General features: G+C 35.4%; 1 pseudogene; it reads left to right on the forward strand.

Moving 5' to 3' along the window:
- Positions 1 to 2,255: 2,255 nt before the first annotated feature.
- Positions 2,256 to 2,747, forward strand: LOC149259922 (xyloglucan galactosyltransferase MUR3 pseudogene; annotated as a pseudogene).
- The last annotated feature ends 20,208 nt before the right edge of the window (positions 2,748 to 22,955 follow it).

Raw genomic sequence — 22,955 nt, forward strand, 5'->3', positions numbered from 1 at the left:
AGTTTTTAATTTGATAAAATTGAAAAATGATAAAAAACATTTATGCATAGAGAAGGATATTCTAATTTGTAAGTAGAGGTAGAATTTCAATTCCAACATCACCACTCACTCCACCTAGACCTTGTAGTGCCACAACATCCAACCATACTCACATCCCATCATTGGCAGGTATACATAGTTTTCTTGAGGTGCATATATAAGAAACCCAATCTATAGATTCACCAGCTTCTTTTACAGAAGTTGTAGTTGACAAACCCACATCTCCAACATAAGTGTTAAAAACATACATGGCAGACACAAAGTGTGAATGATAAGCATGAGAGTATGTCTATTATTGACAATGATATACATTTATAGTGCATTGATATGACCCTTGGTTTCATATTCCAAGGTCTCTTGGACTCCCTTTGGCTGTTCAACTTCCACACCAACCCTTAGAGGATTAGGTGTCCAACATTCCCCCCCTTAATCTGAAGGGTTATGTATGAGTCCAAGAAAAGAGTTGTAATACAAAATGTGCAAAAATGCATGGCAGCACTAGGCTGAATGTGCTCTCTGAAATGTTGGTATAAGGGGGGTGGTTTAAGGATGACCACCAACACTGGAACGCTTAGTGCAGTTCCTGGAACTCTTCCAAATCTGGCATGAAGCTGAGGTCTTCTGCTAGAGGAAGTTCTCCTAATGTTTTGAAGAGGGAAACATTCAACCATGAAAGGGAGGTCTAACCCCCCATAAAAGGGAGAACCTCAACCTGAAAGGGAGGTATCAACCTGTGATGGTTTAAGGATTACCACCAACTTTGGAATGATTAATGAAATTCCTGGGACTCTTCCATAACTGGCAAGAAGCTGAAGTCTTCTGCTAGAGGAAGTGTCCTCAATTCTTTGAAGAGGCATCACCAACTGAAGGCATGCTCAGGGGAATCTTTGTCTCTGGTTACAACTTTGAACCTGGTATGGCAGGTTGTGGCCAGGCTCGCTTGATGTGACTTTGAAGCTTGTAGATGACCATCACTTCCCCCCTGTCAAATACAAGGTGAGATTATGGATAAAACTCAACTGCAAGGCTGTTCAATACTCTAGAACAATTTTAGACATATGACTGAAATATCTTCTTGGCTGTTGATGCCCATTGCCAAGAATTGATCCATCCAAGATGAATCTTTGTTCTTGCAGGAGGCTTGTTTTTGAAGCATATGTTTGAAGAATTATTGGTTTTATGACAGTGCTTACATGGGTGAAGATCAAAACAATGATCTTTCATATGGCCAACTCGGTCACAATGTTGGAATTTAGCATTTTTTTGTTGCTGTTGTGGAAGAGGGGCAGAATCTAGAGCAATTGAAGGTGAACTGTCATGATGAAATCCAACACTCTGAAACTAGATGAGATTTGAGTAATATGGAATATGAAAGGACACGTCCTTCTCATATCCAAGACCTGTTCTATGCTTGTTATGGACAAGCTCTTCCCAAGGTCTAATGATGGGCTTGGGAAGTGCAAACTAAACTTCTGCTTCTGCATGCAATTCTGCTCCTTCATTGGGTACTAGATCAACATTATTGATTTGTTGTTGATGGGAGTTTGTCTCAATGTTACTGATTTGACCACTTGCTGGTTGTTGATGGATGTCATGATGCTTATGCTATTGTAACTCATCTTGCTGAAGTTGAGATTCAAGCTGCAAAAAATCAATCTTCTCTTGTGTATGTTGCAAGCAAGTTTGAATGTCAAAAAGAGTTTCCTTGCTAATGTTGATTGTGCTTTCAGTAGTTGACATAATTAGAGTTCTTAATAACTCTAATAAATTGCCAATTTTAGTCATTTTTAAACTTCAATAAGTCAACTCAATTTATCAACAATAATCTAAAATAAATAAAACTCAGTTCGAAACCTTCAATGTTTCAAACCAGCAAAGAGAGCAACGCTAAACTTTTACAATACTAATGCAAAGAATACACCTAGTAATTTATCCCAATGGACAAATATTGAATGGGCTGATCTGGGACTGTTTGAACCCAACTTGGCACTCCAAACAAGTTGGTACATGAATCACATCAGTCTGTCCCCTTCCAAGAATGAGCTGCTACAGGAATAGGAAATGCAGATCTGTAGTGATAGGCTGCTAGCCTGCTATAGAGATGAGAACAACTCGTCTTTCTCTCAAAAAAAACTGCTACAGGTGTAAGAAATCAACTCGGTGTTCTTCTTGTAGCCCATAGTGATTCCTATATGCACATATCCTTTTTTGACTCCATGTTGGCTGGTTGTATTCCGGTCTTGTTCCATCCTGGTTCTGCATATGCCCAATATATCTGGCATCTTCCTAAGGATTATTCAACTTATTTGGTGTTTATTCTGGAGGACGACATCTGGAAGAGAAATATTAGCATAGAGCAGAGACTGCTTCAGATCCATCTCGAACAGGTGAAAAGGATGAGAGATGAGGTGGTAAAGCTCATTCTGGCTATAGTGTATGTTGATCCCCGCTCTAGGCTAAACAATTTTAAGGATGCATTTGATATTGTTGTTCAATCCATGAGTGATAAAGTTACCAAACTTAGATCGGATATTATAGAAGGGAGAGAAATAGAAGATTATCAAGAGGACGAGGGATCTGAACAATTTGCAAGGAAGTGGGAAGGACTACACAGAGAAGGGGAACAAACATGGGATGAGTTTTTAACTAAGCCAAAGGATGAGGCATCTGGGCAACTTGACAATAATTCCCAATCCATTTTGTGTTGATAACAAGACCTGTGCCCCCAACCGGGTGGGTGCCTTAATATGGAGCCCGAAATCCGCAAATTAGTCCACAGGCCGGCCGATCAGGCGAGCTTTAGAGAATAGACCTTATTGTTTATCAAGCCACCGAAGGCCACAAGATGGGCTTCCAAATGTTCTTCTATAAGTATCTTGGTCAAATTCACATCATTGCAAACGATAGAACTGATGCAACCATGATCAAAGTACTCAACGCAGAGGCCACTCCCACTGCTATATTCAGTCTCTGTCTCTAATAAAATCGAAAACCATATTGACCGAGAGTAAATTTGAACCAAGCGTTATATAGCACAAAGGAGCTTTCGCTACCATTCCTCATAGTGTGAATGTTAGGTCAGTAGTTGAACAGTTCTATCGAATGGAATTTTAGGTCAGTCTATACAGAGGAGGAGAGAATATGAAATGTTTCTAACAGATGAGGCAGAGAATCGACATAACTAAGTAAATGTTGGACTACTCAGAGTGGCACATCTGACCAGTTTAGAGGCAGATTTGACAGGCGTGGAAAAGAACTTAGCAAGATTCATGCTGAGAGGTTAGATCGATAGGTGTGTGGAAAGGAAAATGGACCGATACCCTGTGAAATCTGCTTACTAATGAAAGAGGTATGTATGCACAGAGTAAAACACTATATAAGGTGGCAGTTCTGATCGGGAGAAAGGGAGAATTAACATGTATATAGAGACCATAAAACAAGTGGCTCAAATTGGAGCAGGGTAGGATATCGCCCGCTCTGATACCATGTTAAACACATACATGGCAGACACAAAGTGTGAATGATAAGCATGAGAGTATGTCTATTATTGACAATGATACACATTTACAGTACATTCATATGACGCTTGGTTTTGTATTCCAAGGTCTCTTGGACTCCCTTTGGTTGTTCATATTCCACACCAACCCTTAGAGGATTAGGTGTCCAACACTAAGGAGTAATCTTCCTCTCTTCATCAGGAGAACAACTTCTAGGACAAGAACTAGAAGTGCCTAGTGAAGAATAAGAAGAAGAAGATCCTTATTTTAACATACCATTAGTAGAGGAACCAGAAGAAGAGCTATATAATCCTATTATAGAACCTTATATTAGCTCTGAAGAATCTACAATGGCAAGGGAAGGAGAAGGAGAAGTGCATAATGTATATGGTGGTGAATTTAGGATTGGAGGTGGAAGAGGCAGAGGAGGAAATAGAGGAGGGGGTGGAGGTCAAGGTGGTGGTAGAGGTGGTAGGGGAGAACTAGATCCTTATGGATTTCCCATCTTTGATGAAGATACCACCGCTACAATGAAGAACATCTCACCTTCCATTCTCCCTAATTTCCATGGTTTAAGACATGAGGATCCCGAAACATTTCTTTTTGAGTTTGAAGTTCTATGTAGAACTTATGATTATCTACTTGATCCTCAAACTTTGAAATTGTTTCTAGCAACTGTTAAAGATGGAGCACTTAAAAGGCTTATGGGGTTAGGAACACATACAAATAGAACATGGGATGAAATGAAAAATGTGTTCTTAGAAAAATACAAGGATTACTGTATGCCCCATAACCTTAAAGATGAAGTCTTTAAGATGATGCAAAAAGAGGACAAGAGCCTTGAAGATCTAGTTGAAATATTTTCTTACAACATCAAAAGAGCTAAAATGTATAATTTGGACGATGAAACACTAAAAGCTCTTTTGCTAAAATCTATTAAATATGAATGGATTGATCTTCTAAATTTAATGGGCAAGGGAGATGTGTCACAACTTTCATTTACATAAATATGTGATTTATGTAAACATATCTCTAGGGGTAAAGCTAGGACAGAAAAAATCCAAGAGATCCTGTGATGTCTAGAATTAATAAATTTGCAACTGGAACAATAAGTAGAGCTAAAATATGAAATTTGCTTGATAATTTTAAAACATATATCTTAGGGAGTCTTAGTGAACAATTAAATACCCTTAAGATACAAAAAAAGCAGAAAGCTGAAAATGTTGCATTATCTATTTTCTGTCCCAAGTGTAGAAAGAAACATGCTCTAAGAGAATGTCCCCTGGATAGTAAATAAATTTGTTTCATATGTGCTAAAAATCATAATACAAAAGAATTTCCTTCAATACCTAGTCTTAAAGTTGTTTTCCAAGGAGAAAATGAGACAAGTCAAGCTGAATCTCTTTGTTTTATTGCTAAAAGACCATGGAAAAATCAACAATCGAATATGACTCAAGGTTTCAATACTCAATCATATGCACAACCACAGAATAATTGGACTGCACCCATGCCATGGCAACCTTGGCCCCCACAATCTCAAAATCCATCTTGGGCTTAAGGTTGGCAAAATCCTTATGGAAAATATCCTCAATTTCCTCAATTCCAGCAACCATATCCTTCTTTTCCACCACAATTTTATCCTCCTCAACCAACTCAACTTCCTCAATTTTAAAATTCAAATCAACAACTTTCATTACCATTTCCTCAAAAACCCAATCAACTACCTACCCAACCACTTCTGAATCCAAACAATAAAAATCAACAAGCTATTTATAATGTCAAAGGACAAAATTTTCAATCTTGTATGATTACCCCTTTAGGTCTAAATGATGTTCAACTTAGATCTGGTAGGGTTTTACCAAAGAAGTCACCAACAATTTTCATCGAAAAATCTAAAAGGAATGAAGTTCTGGAGAAAGATTCAAATATTGATCAAGAAAACATTCCTCTAAAGGAATATGTTCCTATATTATCAAAGGATGAACAAATAAAGAAAGATCCTATAGTTCCTCTAGTAGAACAACCTTTTGTTTCTTTGCAAGATCCACCTTTTCCTGAAAGACTTAAGATTGATAAAGGAATAAAAAGGCAAATTGTTTTACCAGATTATGATATGTTATATGAACTTAAGAATATTTGCATTAAAATTCCTTTATTACAAGATATAAAGGAAATACCAATACTTGCAAAAACTATCAAGGAGTTATGCCTTAGAAAACTAGGAATAAAAAGAAAAGATATAAAAAAGATCCAATTGGTAGGAAAAATTATTGACATCATGATGGGAAAACCTATTGTTCAAAAATATCTAGATCTAGGTAGTCCTATTATGAAAATTCATATCAATGGTGTTGAGATTCCAAATACTTTAATTGATCTAGGAGCAACCATTAATATCATGAGTAAACAAACAATGGAACAATTGAAGCTTCCTAATCTTCAATATACTCCTACATTATTACAATTCGTAGATCGATATGTTATCAAACCAGATGGAGTATTATAAGATGTGTTTGTTTCTCTAGATTCTTGGGAATATCTTGTAGATTTCATGATTTTGATTCCCAAGAATAATTTAGGAGGCCATCCATTGATCCTTGGTAGACCTTATCTAGCTACAACTGATGAATTCATAAGTTGTAGATATGATGATATGTATATCTATGATGGAAATGACACTAAGAAGTTTACTTTGTATCCTCATGCAAAAACAATAACTGAAATAGAAAGTGAAATTTGGTTAGATAATGATAATGAAGACTTTGATTATTTGCAACTAGTTTATACGTTTTCACAATTAAATGAAGAAGATCAATTGATAAATTTAATGAATAATAATGATTCTTCTTCATACTGTGAGCAAGATCAAAGTTTTCAGGAACAATGTAATATTGGATATTTATCAACTCACCAAATGGCTTTACATTCTATGGATAAATTTGGCAATTCTCAAGTAGAAATTTTTCCAGATAAAACATTGAATATTAACAATAATTTGGAAGAATTTCAAAAGAGAAAATTGATTTAGATGCTACAAAGACACTCCTCTGCTTATGCATGGGAATACACTGACATGAAAGGGATTGATCCTAAAACTTGTATGCATCATATTTATATTGAAGAAACCAGTTAGACAACCTCAGAGAAGGATGAATACACTGACATGAAAGGGATTGATCCTAAAACTTGTATGCATCGTATTTATATTGAAGAAAATGTCAAACCAGTTAGACAACCTTAGAGAAGGATGAATCCTAACCTGAGAGAAATTGTTAAGGAGGAATTACAAAAATTACTTAATGTGAATTTCATTTATCTAATATCAGAGAGTCAATGGGTGTCACCTTTAGTGATTGCTCCTAAGAAAAATGGAAAATGGAGAGTGTGCTTTGATTACAGAGGATTAAACAAAGCTACTTTAAATGATCATTTTCCACTACTTTTTATAGATCAAGTATTAGATACCTTGGCAGCGAAAATGTATTTTTCATTCTTTATGGTTTTAGTGGATATAATGAAATCTAACTAGCATCAGAAGATCAAGATAGAACTACTTTTACATGTCCATGGGGAACAGATTCCTATAGGGTCCTTCCCTTCGGATTATGTAATGCACCTGCCACATTTCAAAGAGCAGTTTTAGATATATTTTCTAATCTAATTCATGAGTGTGTGGAAGTATACATGGATGATTTTACTATATATGGTGATACTTTCGAATAAGCAATGGAAAATTTGGAAAAATTTATTGTTAGATGTAAAGAAGCAAACCTTTCATTAAGCCATAAGAAATGCTTTATGATGTTCAATGAAGGGATTGTTTTAGGCCACCATATTCCAAGTGGTGGAATTAAAGTGGACACATCTAAGGTATAAGTAATTTCTAAAATTTCAATTCTTGTTTTCCAAAAGAGGTGTAATAAGTTTTCTAGGATTTATTGGATATTATAAGAGATACATAGAAAATTTCACAAAAATAGCCTCTTCACTTTTCAAACTTACAAAATATTGTGAATTTGTTTGGAATCTTGATTGTCAAAAAGCATTTGAGACATTGAAACAAAAGATTACAGAAGCACCAATTTTAAGAGGACCTAATTGGGATCTTCCTTTTCATATTTCTACTAATGCTTCAAATGCAACTCTAGGAGTTGTCTTAGGACAAAAATATTCTACTCCTTATGCCATTTACTATATAAGTAAAAATTTGACTCTTATAGATTTAAATTACATTATAACAGAAAATGAGTTTTTAGTTGTTGTTCATGTCATTAATAAATTTCGTCATTACATTATTGGTTATGAAACTTTTATTCATACAGATCATTCTTCCATTAGATATCTAATGAATAAACCAATTACTAATGGTAGAGTTACAAGATTTTTGTTATTACTACAAGAATTCAACATTACTATTCTTGATAGACCAGGAAAAGAAAATACAGTTGTTGATTTTATTTCTAGATTGTTGAATAATAATGAGGATGTTCTTGTAAAAGATAAATTTCTTGGTGAATATATTTTTGTAGTATCTGCTCAAACACATTGGTTTACAAATATTGCTAATTATTTGGCTACAGGAAAGTTACCTCCACAACTATTAGCTAGAGAAAAGCAAAAAGTGATCAAAACTAGTGCACCTTATTCCTGGATAGATGGGGAATTGTACAAAACTGGACCTGATTTGATTATCCGAAGATGTGTTCAAGAAGATGAAGTACTTGAAATCCTGAAAGCTTGTCATGATGAACCATGTGGAGGACATTTTTCCGGTAAAATAACTACTTACAAAATCCTTCTTTTTGGATATTATTGGCCATCTATTTTTAAGGATGCCAAAGAATATGTTAAAATATGTGATAGTTTTCAAAGAATGGGGAAACCCATTCCATCAGATGAGATGCCTCTACAACCTCGGGTAATTATAGAACCCTTTGAAAAATGGGCTCTAGATTTTGTTGGACTAATAAATCCTCCATTTAAACAGAAAAGGTATATAGTTGTTTGCACAAATTATGTTACAAAATGGGTAGGAGCTAAACCTCTTTTATTTGCAACTGAAAATGTTGTAGTTACATTTCTTTTTGAGGATATATTCACTTGTTTTTGTGTTCCAAGAAAAATTGTAACAAATAAAGGTACTCAATTCACATCAAAGTTGGTTCAAAAGATCATGGAGCAATACAAAATCAAGAATTGAAAATCTACTCCATGCCATCCATAAGCCAATAGGAAAGTGGAATCTACTAACAAAGTTCTTGAAGTAATTCTTACCAAAACTATGCATTTGCATAGAAAGGATTGGTCAGAAAAGCTTCCTGAAGCATTAAAGGCATATCAAACCACATGGAGAAACACAACTGAGCATACTCCTTATGAACTTGTCTATGGGAAGAAAGTCTTGCTTCCAATTGAATTCCAAGTGGAGACATTGAGAAAAAAAGTCAAATTGGGCCTTGATCTCTCAGAAGCTTAGAAACAAAGGTTGGCTTAATTAAATGAGTTAGATGAAATCCGACAATATGTTATTCAAAGAACTAGCATAGTTCAAAAAAAAATATCTAAGTGGCATGACAATTTTATCAAAGCTAAAAAGTTCAAGCAAGGTGATTGGGCTCTTCTCTTTGATTCCAAGTTAAAATATTTTCAAGGAAAATTTCAAACTCATTGGCTTGGTCCTGATGAAATTGACACTATTTTTTTTTATAATGGAGCGGTCAAGATCAAAACTATTGATGATGAACAAATTATGTTCCCTGTTAATGATCATAGATTAAGATTGTATCATAAACCACTAACAAGGGAAGAATTTACCAAATATTTGCAAGAGAACTTTGAATTTAAGTTGGTTAAGGAAGAGGATTCTTCTCCTCACCTTCCAACTTTATTGTAATTTTTGAAAAAAAATGAAAAAAAATAAAAAATTTAAAATAAAATTATAAATATAAAAACCAACTATGTTGGCATATTTATGCAAAAAATATTAACTGAAAACCAAGATGTCTTGGCAGTTTATATTTTCAAAAACCATTTTTCTTGTCCCTATTTCTTTTGTCCTTATCTTTCTTTTCAATTGTCAAAACTACATTTACGATCATGCATTTTTATTGACTATCATCATCAACAACAACAACAACAATAAGGAAGTATTCTTCTAATCAATGAAGGAAGTCCGAGAATAAAGAGCAAAGACATAATTTTTATCATTCTGCAGCCAATTCCTAGTTCTGCAATCAAAATAAAATTTGACAACAAGAAGGATATCAATTTCAACAACAAGGAGGATATCAAAAGAAACATTAAGGTATGCAAGAATATTTGAGTTATATTTTCATTTAAGAACTTAGATTTTAATTATGGATGAAACATCAAAATATCAAAAATCTTATAAAATGTGTTAACTGTTATAACCTTAACCCCTCATCATTGCACTGCTTTTCCCATCAAAGTCTGATTAATAAGATCAAGCATATAACACTAGTCCTTTGAAATTAGATCTAGGAAGTTGTGCATGTACAAGCCAAATACAACAAGAATTCCTCCATCAATATTTTACCCCTATCATCATTTCAACCCTGCTCCATATTCATTGTACTCATTCCAAAGTCGTTCATTCTCTTCATTTCCTTCTAGTTCTTAGTCGAAAAGAGCATTCTAAGGGCAAAGACTTCTCCACGTGCTACTGGTACGCTTGTGCATTATGAGCCGAATGGTATGAAATTTCTTCGGGATTATCCAAGAGTTAAGGAGCAATGACATCAGGTGGGTTGGCTTCAATTCTTCAAAAAAGTTGATGGGCATGAAACAAATATTACTAAATAATTTGCCTGAGAATTTGATGGACTGGAGGCCGAAATAGGAGATGTTAAAGTCATCCTTATAGAGTCAGTTGTAGTTGAAGAAACAAGTTTACCGAGGAATGGAGAGATCTAGTTTAAAAATAGAAGAATTAAAGAAAATGAGTGGGTTCACTTCTTAAGAGAACCAGGTATGGACTTGTCTATTTTCAAGAAAGGTATCCCAATGACAACATTAAAAGGAAAATGGTGAAATATTTTGCTTGTAATTCAAAAATTTATAACATGTTAAGGAATATTCAAAATGATGTTTTTCTATCATGCTAGGCTTATGATGCACTTTGTTGATGGATTTAAAATCAATCTTCCTTACTTTCTGCTTCAGAGTTTAAAGAAAATGTCCCTTAGTATCCAAAGAGAATCTAGGTCCATAGATAACTCTCTGTATCATTAGGGACTTGTTAAAATTCTGATTGAAGCACATTTACAAGCAAAAGGGGATAAATAAATAAATAAATAAAATAAATAAATAAATAAATAATTTCAAAATTCTCAAACACTCAATCACTGGAAACAATAAATCTTGAAGAGGAAGAATTTCACACACCTCCTCATACAGTCAATCCAACAGTTGGTCCAATAGGCAGTCCAACAAGGCGGACCCCAGAAGTTGATCCAATTCAACAAGAGATCTACGATTATCTAGAATCTCTAGAGAAAAAGGCACAACAAAAAGCAAAGTTATCTCAATTTGAAATAAGTAAGACCTCAACAACAGAACCAAGAACAAAACAAGAATATAACATTGAAGAGAATTTGAAGCAAGATATTTATGAATTGGAGGTTCTTAATAAACATCTAATTCAGGAAAGGGAAGCAGCTAAGGTTCAAAATGACATACTCAGAACTCAGAATGACAACATACTTCTACACCTCTGTCATTGGTACAAAAAGAATAGGAAACTTAAAGTTCAAAATAAGTTTCTTAAAAACAGGGTCAAAGGATTGCAAAGCATAATTTTAATGAAGAAACCAAGGACCATGTTTGGCATTAAAAAGAAGAAGGAGAATACTAGCTTGGATGTACTTGCACAAGCCTCAGAGATTATTCACTAACAGAGGAAAGAAGAACCAATTTTTGAAATTTTGGTGCATGAGGACATGCAAAACCTTTGGTGTGGGGGAATGTTGAAGTCTAGAAATGTCTCTTTTTGACCACCTTTTTGCCATCACATTTTACCTTTCAATTATTTTTCTACAAAAGCCTCAACATATTAAGGTCAAGATCAATACCTACAACATAATAATCATTTGTATTTAAATTCTATGTTTTTAGTGAAATTATGACAAAAGTATCTAGAAATTACCGAATTTTTATCATTTTGCAACTAATATCTGTTTCTGCGCCAAAATCCATTGTTAGATAGGTTGTAGTGCTCTAAGAGAAGAAAGAAGACTGTCAAAAGATGACATTTGGCTCCCAAATGGATAACCACCTACTGACATTGTTTGATAAGCTAAGTGAAATCAGATATCTAGAAGTCAAAGGCTGAATCAAACTTAGAAGCTACGTATTGAAGATAAACACAAGAAGCAAATAATCAAGCGAGGCACTTAACTATTAAAACATGCAATCTCTTATGCCTTTATTTTTCAATAGTAAGTCATAAAGAGATTGGACTCTTAGATATCGATCTCATAGGTGTTAGATTTACTTACAGATTCTCGGCTTAAAACTCTTCCGAGTTATTTTTATTATTTGTATAAATAGCAATAAGTGGTCTATTGAGAACACAGTAGAACTGGCACTTATTGTTATTAAGTTTATAATTCTTTTGTGAACAAATTGATACCATTTTTTCTTAATACAAATCCCTGTTATTCTCCAAATGTGTGCGTGAAGAATCATTGAATATTAAATCAACCCCGCACTCCGGGAGGGCCCCCTATGAGCTATAAGGTTTCATTTTAGTTTTGCATTAACACTTTTCATTATAGTTATTTCATTTCAGTCATTTTTACATAGTACTCATAAACCAAAAATACCAAAAAGAGGCTATTTATGCTATGCATTTTTGACATCGTTACTTAGTTTTTTCAGCATTCAATTTCAGTTTCTTTGAGGTATTTCTTCATTCACACCTACCTTCTCATATGATGAACAAAGTACTTTTTAGAGGTGGATGCGCATATTAGTAATTAGTCTTGGGTTTAAAGTTTCACATTTTGTGGATTTCATTATCATTCCCTTTTTGAAGCCACTTTATCTTTTTGCAATTTACATTTCATTATCAGACCTTTCATATTTGTCAATTAGTATAAAGATTTATTTTTAGCAATTAGTGCAAAATGAGTTCAATTCCACAACAGTAAGTTAGACAATTTTCTTTCATGTTTAATCTTCAAGCATTTCCTTTTTGATAAACTAGAATTAAGTGTGGATTTCTGCAATATAGATAAGATTATTTATTTTCAAAAAGCTCAGCTTAGATAGGATTCCAGATTGAAAGAACATGTGCATTGACTCTCTCCAATTGGTATGAAAAATCATTTCATTCATCTTTAAAATTAGTTTCATTTTTAGATCAATTAATTTGTAAAATAAATTGTAGCATATATAACGCGCATACACTTCATAAGAATACAAACCTTCGTTGACATTTAATGAAGTAAATTTAAGACAATTAATTTACCAAATAGTGTCCAAGAGTATGAGAGAGAGAGCATAACATGAGGGCTCCAAAACTGAACTGACCAAAATCTTGATCCAAAAGCTTGCCAACAGATCCTCAGAAGCCTTTTTATTAATGAGGCCTCTATTTTCTTCATTTTCCATTATTTTCTTTCATTTTCCTCCACACATGCAACCTGTGACCTTTCAACTTCCTTTTCTCCTAATTTCCATTATTTTCATAAATAAAATGCCAATTAATGCCTCTTTTCCTTTCTAAAGCCTTTGTTATCTCCTTTGCCAATTTCCTTAGCCATAATAAACCGAAGTGACACCCCACTAGGGTGTTTTTTCCCACTATTAAGCTTGGAATACATGTCCCATGACCGTGGTCTTATATATATATATATATATATATATATATATATATATATATATCTATATCTATCTATACATTATTTTTTAACTAGGGCTATTACAGAACCCTCCCCATTTGGGCAACATTGTCCTCGGTGTTTAATGACATATATAATTAGGAAACCGTTGAAAACAAAACATACTACCCATGGAGCTTTATAACATAGCTCGTTGCAGTATTTACAATGACCATCTGCTAAAACATGACAAACATACCATTTACTGGAGCTTTATAACACAACTCATTACAATATTTACAATAATAACCACATATACACACATACACATTTGCTTCACCCAAAAAATAATCATATTGTCTATGGAGCTTTATAAATCCATCTCAATACAATATTTACAATAATACACACATATACACATTTTCTCAACCAACAAATAAAAGGATGCGATACCTACATCCGCAACAAGAGAATCTAGAGGCTCATACCTCCACCCTCAAAGTAATACTAGGATTCACCTCCTTCCCAGGAAGTCCAGAATCCATTGCAAGGTCAAATATGCATCCAATGTCTAGCGTTATAATCCCACGCCACTTGTCCTTTCAGTGAACAGTTACCAGCTCATTATTCCAGGGCGCACTCCCAATGTGCCTCTGATTCCATATGGCAAGGCTAATGACCAAAACAAATTCATCCCCGACCTTCCCTTCTCTTCTACAGAGTCCCTCGGGCAATCTGGTCACCCCTTTCGTGCAGTCACTCACCTTCCAAGTTCCTTGACATCCCCTATCCTGGGCGATTCATCCCTTGGCAAGGCTTCCTCCCATCGGAATGTCAAACAACCAAGGCATATACCTTGAGAGAATAGCATGAGAGCTGCAAAACCAATACCCGCTATGATACCACTCATTGGACTGAACAAAAAAGAACAAAAAGAGAACCAAGAACACACATGCAACACCATGATGCATGTCAAACATAGTAAGGAAACCACACATGCAAATCGATACCTGCAAAGAATCCTTTTGTACCTACCTGATCCTGCTCTTCCTTGCTTGATCTTTGCTTCCTCTTTGCCTCCTTCACCTTTCTTGATCCAATGTTGAAATGCTCCAAGAAAAATCTAAGTGTCCAAGAGTATGAGAGAGAGAGAATAGCATGAGAGCTCCAAAACTGAAATGACCAAAAGCTTGAACCAAAAACTTGCCAACTGATCCTCAGAAGCCCTTTTATTAATGAGGCCTCTATTTTCTTCATTTTCCATTATTTTCCTTCATTTTCCTCCTCACATGCAACCTATGACCTTTCACCTTCCTTTTCTCCTAATTTCCATTATTTTCATAAATAAAATGCCAATTAATGCCACTTTTCCTTTCCAAATCCTTTACCATTGCCTTTGTCAATTTCATTAACCATAATAAACTGAAGTGACACCCCACTAGGATGTTTTTGCCCACCATTCAACTTCGAATACATGTCCCATGACTATGGTCATATATATATATATATAGATACATGAATTTTTAACTAGCGATGTTACAATAATGAGAAGTCTATCGAGGTTTAGGAGGATCATACAATGCATAACCCCCCACTTGTGCAACAACAAGATTTAGTTGACATAAAGAGATTGCTGCCATAATATGGTGTCCATGTTCTGTTTGATCTCTCATGTTGGGATGAGGCATAGCTAGTGTGTTGGATAGGTTGGAAGTCATTTTCCCCTTTCTATCCCCCTCAATCAGCAATATAGAACTTTGCTTCAACTACTTCATGGGGCTACTCCCTTAAGATATAACCTCTAAAACTCATGTGGGTGGGGGCTCATAGAAGGATCATATTTTATTAAGCAAGGATACTTGAACAACTTGTTGAAACAAGATCTCTCACCATAGTTGGCAATCTAGAAACATCTTTAGAGTGTATATTGCATCCCTAAGTTTTAGTTGTTTTGTTGGGCATTCGTGCAAAAGAAAATATTAACAATTGAAATTTTACAAAGATAAAGCATTTAAGGATCTTTCAAGCATCCCTTCTCCCATGGCTTAGAGGACACTTGTAACTCAACATGTATTTATAAAATGTGAGTTTAGTTGTTAAATGCATTACAATATTTAAAACAAATAGTCTCCCTCCCATGGGATCAGAAAACTATGTTCTCACTTGGGCAATAATATATTTAGAAAATGTGATTAATAAGCCATATCTAAAAAATTATAGATAAAACTAAAATCAAAATATAATAAAAACATGCAAACTCATGTTATAAATTTAAACATCAAAAGTAAGTTAATAACTGTAATGAAAAAAAATGTACAAAAATATCAACCTAAATTGACATTAATGAAAATAGCATAAACTACTATCCATGATCGTGAATTTATTTAAAAGTATAAACCAATAAAAATGTAAACTACACTAAATATTTAGTTCAATCCAAATTTAAATTCTATCTGCAATGCTCAAGTGTTACAATAAAAACTCCACCTAAGTTTGCTACCCTTAAGCACGCGTATCGCTTTTCAAATTAACATATAAATTACTTAATATTTAACAATATTAAATAATTTAGTTAACTAAGATACATTCATTTATATGAAAAACTTATTTTCTAATACAAATCTTATCTTCTACATGTTTGAAGATGTTTTCAAACTCCCTAGATTAGAAAAGGCAATAATAATAAAAATAATTAAAAAAAAGTCATAATAAGGTGATCGAAGTTCCCTTAACGAAAACAAAAGTCTTACCTTCCACATGTTTTAAGATATTTTTCAAAGTCTATAAATAAATGAAAATAAATCATAATAAGATAGGTAATTGAAATCGTCTTAACAAAAATAATAAATGTATTTTTTAACTTCAAAGTAGTTACATGACATGTTACATAAGTTTGAAAATGTCTTCCACGGAAAATGATATAATAAATAAATAAATAAAAATCATAATAAAATAATATTAATTTTGAAATTGTTTTATAAAAATAATAAATATAATTTTTAACTTCAAAGCTAATTTTTGAGTAGTTACATATTTGAAAATGTCTTACCTCAAAGTAAAATAGAATCAATGTTAAAAAAAAAAAAAAAAACCAAAAATATATGGAATCAATGTTCTTAAAAAAATTAAAAAATATTACTATTTAAAGAATCTAAGAGTATTGGAATTTCTAAATAGGATGGTAGAAATCGAGGAGTAATGGCATTTCTAAATGGGATTGTACAATGACTACCAAATATTTTACAATGTGGTTATTTGAATGATTCATGATCGTAAAAAGTAAAAATATTCAAAAGCAAAAAAGTTTAATTAATAAGATTGTATAAGGAATACCACATGCAATTTATACATGATTTTATATATTTCTGTATTTATACATAATTTTGTATAAGCTATTGTTTTTGTTTTTGTTTTTTTGTTTTTTTAAATGTAATTAATTTTATTAATGTAACAAAATGATACAAGGAGGCATCGACCTCTGCAGAGCAAGTCTTAGATTAAGCACTATTTAATAGCCTATAATTAAAAGTGACTGTGCTCATCGGGGAAACCAGTCCAAACTAGAAGTTTTTGCTGCCCACACAGGGGTAACAGCTTGTAAAGCCAGTGTGGAATAATTTGTCGAACTGACATTAAAATTAAAAACATTATCATAAAAGAAGCAACAAAATAGATCGCTGAGGTGGGGTTTCGGATACCCAGAACCTGGAAGAAAAGGAAATGTGGACCTGCTAGGTGTTGTTGGTGGGAGAAAGTTCTTCCACTATCATACACCTGTACTCCTCCATATCATCTTCCTCACCCTGTTGATCTCTCGGCGTTTCTTCTACAGTCTTGGAACGACTTGGATTATTGCCTCCTTGATCTGTGCCTGTGCGTTCTGGAGCATCTTCATTTCTTCTGTATGCCCCTAAACTGCTTCCAGGGGCTTTCCTTTTGCCTGTATTTGTCCTCTCCTGGATGTGGCTCTCTGGGACTTCAAAGCTTTGAGGCACCTCTCTGAATTCTACAGACACGGTAGCAATTATGCAAGGGCGGTCCAATTTACAACGAAACTGGAATTGGGTCGAGTGACTGGGTTGCATAGAAGGGACAGAGATAGCAGGAGGCTAAGGAACCTCTTCAGTACGTCGAGAACCAACTGTCTGAGCTCTTCCTCGACCGCTGCGGGTGGCAGGATACAGTCCCATGAGATGGGCCGTCGTCGAGGGTGAGGAAGCAGCAGAGAGGGTCGATGCAGAGAGGGACAGGGAAGGGGGACGAATTGCTCACCCACGGCTACCTCCCCTCCTGCAGCGCATCCTGTGACGCAGACGAAGCATGTTTATCTGGTTTAAATTGGGCAAACACGGACAAGGAGGAGCAATGATAGGGACTGAATGGCTAGAGGGAGCAGGAGGACCGATAATTTGCAATGCAGAACCAAGATTTAGAGCCGAAGCATCAGTTCGAAGGCTGCAAAGGAGACTGTGCGAGAAATGGGCGCCCTCGACCATCTCAATGCAACACAGTATTTTGCAACGTCTCCCCGTTGTCGTGCGCGAGCTCAGCTCTGCAGTAGTAGGGAGACAGTTATGGTTCAGAGGGGGCGGAGTGAGAGGAAGGCGCTCTGAATGAGCCATCTTAAGAACCAGAGTGAGGCTTCCTCGGCCTGTGCATAACATTAAATCGCCATTAATGTCGACGGTGGTCTTCTGGGTGGAAGCGTGGGTAGCCAGGTGGCCGCGCCACTTGCCAACCCAATTTTGCTGTGCTATACCAGTGCTATTAAACACCCGCATCCGGGAAAGTAACTTCTTTTATCTCTTCACCCAAGTTTTTCATACGATTAACAATCTCATCTATACGTAAGAAATAATTAGCCACACTTTCATCATTGTACATTCTGAGATTTTCATATTGAATTATGATAGTTTGTAGTTTTGCACGTTTTACTTGATCGTCTCCTTCATAGCTCTGAACGATCTTGTCCCATATTTCTTTTGCGGTTTTGAGCTACATAACCTTGACAAATTCTGATTGAGATAAGCTCCCTAATACAATATTGATAGCCTTTGCATTTGTTTCATACTGCTTCTTCCCAGCTGTATCTGTAGGAATTGTTGATGGAAATGTGTATCCCGCTTCCACGATATCCCAAACATCTGTACCAAGAGATTGAAGATAGGCTGTGATTCTTACCTTCCAATAGATGAAGTTGCTCCCATCAAAGATTGGTGGCCTGATTGATGCCTCTTTTTCGTAGTTGCTCATGATGATAGATCTTCCTTCAAGCGATCAAGCTTCTTCTGAAGGACCTGCTCTGATACCAATTGTTGGAAATAATACTGAGAGGGGGGGTGAATTAGTATTATCAAGTCAATTATTTTTCATTTCATAATCAGATTTGCATACGCTACTTCAGTTAGTGAAAATGGCGTATATACGCAACTATAGTTAAGGAAACTCGTGTATAACTTGCAAACTTATAATTTAATTTATTCTTCAGATGTTGATCATTAATCTGTGTGTCAGAACCATATAAACAGTAACCAGGAACAGTAAAATAGAATAGACAGTCACACACAAGAACACAAGATATAAGGTGGAAACCCAATGTGGGTGAAAACCACTTGCTGCAATTCGTCTCTATCTTCTTTCAAATAGAAACTTCCTTTTACAATGGATCTGTACTGGTGTAGTCTTATATCAGTACACAGGCTTCTACCTGCAGAAGGCTACAACCTTCTCTTGTTTTCCAGCTTCTCCTGGAAGGGAGCTACAACCCCCTTAGCTCTTGTACTAGCTGATGTATTAGTATGTAGGTGCTAACCTACAGAAGGCTGCAACCTTCTCTTTTCTTCCAAGGACCATGTTTCATAAATTTTCAGACTGGATCCATCAATGACAATAATCAAACATCAAATACATCTGCATCAACCAATCTCCTTTGCTTCAATCAAAACTGAATCAAACAATTACTTCTCTGAATGTTGTAACCAGACTACATTGACAGTAACCAGAAACCAATCCTGAACCCAGAATACTGCAGCAATAAACAGAAGTAGCTTAAAACATATTTCATGAGACGTACGCTACTTCAATATGTATAACTTGTGTACATATGCTTCTGTATTAAGACCAACCAGCGTATACGCTGCTTTGACTTACTGAACCAGCATGTATACGCGCCTCTGCTGTGTCGAACCTGCATACAGATCTATAAAAGATAATTTACCCTTTTCACTTATTCAAACATGAGTTATACCCAGATTATCAGATTTATAGATCAAGTCATGCACCAAATATAACAGATCAAAATCACACAAAGATACTACTATTCAAGCCTTAAGATCTTGACCCAACAATAGAACTTATCCTTCTTCTTGCGCTCAGGTTCCTCCTTGGTTCAGATTCAGCTATACACCATAACCTAATTATAGATCTTGCTCTTCATAAGATATTCAATGCTTGAGTGAATACCTTTGCCTAATGATCTCCTTCCCCTTTTATAGTCTTAGGCCTTTCTTAATACCATGGTCCAAAACCATAGAGAATCAATACCATGGACCCAATACTTGGGTTCAACACTTCGGACGAGATACCATGGTCTAACACCATAGGTCCAAATACCAAGGACTAAATACCATGGACCAAAAAATAATTTTTTCCACATGTACATGCTTTTTCTTGCATGAAAGTGCGTGCATACGTATACGCGCCTTTTGATCTTCGATCCTGCGTGTATACGCAACTTGGTTAAGAGGAACTTGTGTATATCTCTTTTTCTTTCATTTTGAGAGGCTGAACTGTGATCTGTCATTTGAATGAGTTGCCATCAAGGACAACACCTGTGTCATAATGCCAACATAGGACTCCCTCTTTGGGCTAGCACTCGAAGTCCACCGAAGCAAGGGTTGAGATATCCACTCAGAGATACTCGCAGGGAAAATTTTAAGAACCCCCCCTAAATTTATAAATATAATAAATGGGCGAATCTCCATGGTATATAGGAAAAATGAAAGGCGATTTTATCAATAATATAATATGTATATATAATTTTTTGGCGAATCTCTCACCAGGCATGGCGAATATTTTACTCAATTATAAAATCTTGTAAGATCTTGGCGAGTCTTTCACTAAATAATAAAACTTTGTAAAGTCCTAGTGAATCTTAGCATAGGCTACATGTTGGTTTAATTCCCCCATTTAAATAGGCTACATTCCAGGTGAATACCATGGGTCAATACCATGTGCCATTTTGGTGAATACCATGGGTCAATACCATGTGCCATTTTTATTTTTATTAATTCTAATATTAGGGTTAATAATGGTTTTTTGCATGGTATTAATAACAATTTAGTCCATGGTATTTGTCCCATAGTATTTTGGCCATAGGTTTCACCTAAATATAACCCATTTTTTGAGTGTTCGTAAATATAAGGTGACTTATGGAGTAAATATAAAAAAATGTTTTATTTGTTTACCATACCTCTCGTTTATTTATATTTTTATTAATTTACCATACCTCTTTTACAAATAAGGTATTTGGCCCATAGGATTCACTTAAATAAAACCTCTTTCTTGAGCCTTCATAAATAGAACGAGGGTTATGGACTAAATATAAAAAGAGGTTTTATTTATTTACGATACGTCTAGTTTATTTATATTTTTATTTATTTACCATACCTTTTGAGTAAGTATAAAAAGACATTTTATTTATCTACCATACCTCCACTTTACTTATATTTTTATTTGTTTACACCCTTACATGTATATAAGGTGACTTATGGAGTAAATATAAAAAATGTTTTATTTATTTACCATACCTCTCATTTATTTATATTTTTATTAATTTACCATACCTCTTTTATAAATATGGTATTTGGCCCATAGGATTCACTTAAATAAAACCTATTCTTGAAAATGGGCGAATGGAAGGTTGTAAGTCCTAATTTCAAGGGCTAAATTTACCTTTTTTACCCTCTCCCTTAAAATAAGGTGGGCTATTTGAGGTGATTTTTAAAAATGTACTATGATACAAAATATTCGCCCACTAAAAATTTAAAACCCCTTAATTTCGCCAAAGGGCGAACATTCGCCCCTAAAATTATCTTTGGATACTCGTGTGCTAAACAACACTACAGACTTGGCTTCAACTCAAGCTTGTTATGTCAAAGACACAATTTTTGAATAGATGAATGAATGCCCAAAATGAATGTTCTTGCTCTATTTATCAAAGAGCCTCCTAGATGCCCATGTGGGCCCAGCTCGACTTTCCCCATCAACTTCGCTCCGATGAGAGTGTCTTCCACATGTGGGTCATAATTCTCCATGGGGTGGCTCCCAAGCTCCACTAGAGCCGCAATATTTTCCTTCCTTCCTAATGTTTGGGCATCCACTTAATCCCAAAATTCACATGGGACCAATGAACCCACATCTCCTAAATGCAAACATGAAATAATACCAAATTGGGCAAGATTGATATTTCCCTTAGCAATATTGTTAAGAAGGAATATCATAGTTCTCCTTGCCAAAACATTGCTTGTCCTCAAGCAACTTCCAAACAATGCTCTCCATAGTTGTTGCTCCCCATTGTCACTGCAAAAATGTGTTAGGGTCCTAGATGCACCACTGATTCGTCCCTGACATCTGCACTGCCTTGACATGAAAAAATCACTCAATACCAAGATCCCAAGCCATCTTGTCCCACCTGAAGCTCCCCTCGCTCCACTCACTATCCTACCCAGTATAAGTATCAAAAGTCCCCTATATACCATCAATGATTACGGGATCATGATAATGTGGAACTATGCCCAACTCCTCGTGAAGTTGTCCTACCATGTAGGCCATCTCATGCACCCCAGAAGTATACTATCGAAGATACAACCCAATCCTTACAGAAATAACATCTTACACAAGTGAACTTCTCTTGATATTATCTTGTTGGCCCACTTGCCATGCTAATGAAGTCCCCCATGCCATTAACGAGACATCAAAACCCAATGGAAGATCTGAATGATCTTCCCTTGTAGAAATTAGCTCATCCCCAAGGGTAGTTGTATTGCAAAGTCCTATGATGCATGGATCCCATGCTAGTCTAAAAAGGGTACCACTATGATATCGTTGTGCAACTCTGATCATGACAGTCTATCCGTCATGCTCAATTTGTATCCACCTCTACTGGTACTTGATGGAAAAATATCTATGGAGTCTCAATGCTTCTAGACCAAACACCTTCAAGATGTCACCTCCTACCCATCCAACACTCACCCTAATCTGTAGCATCAACAAGGAAAACCAACCTTGCCATGCGATCAAGGCCTCAACGCTCCCCCACATGTCAATCCAAGGGTGAGTTGGGTCATCCCCCATCTTGATCCCACTCACCACAAAGCAGAGTGTCCAATTGACCAACCAAAACCCTGAATCCCACAGCCAACACGACTATGGCGTAGTCTTGACAACTGATGGAACCAACCTGCACCACATCTTAGGTCCCTGCGTGTAATCAATATATGAACTCCATACATCATGAACCAATATGGTGCATGCGACACAACCCTGCATCGACCATACCACACAGTGGGATCTGTTG

The sequence above is a fragment of the Pinus tabuliformis genome, chromosome 6 (assembly GCF_031772625.1).
Source record: "Pinus tabuliformis cultivar Carrire ecotype Pingquan chromosome 6, CPIR1, whole genome shotgun sequence".
In the NCBI taxonomy this organism is placed as follows: Eukaryota; Viridiplantae; Streptophyta; class Pinopsida; order Pinales; family Pinaceae; genus Pinus; species Pinus tabuliformis.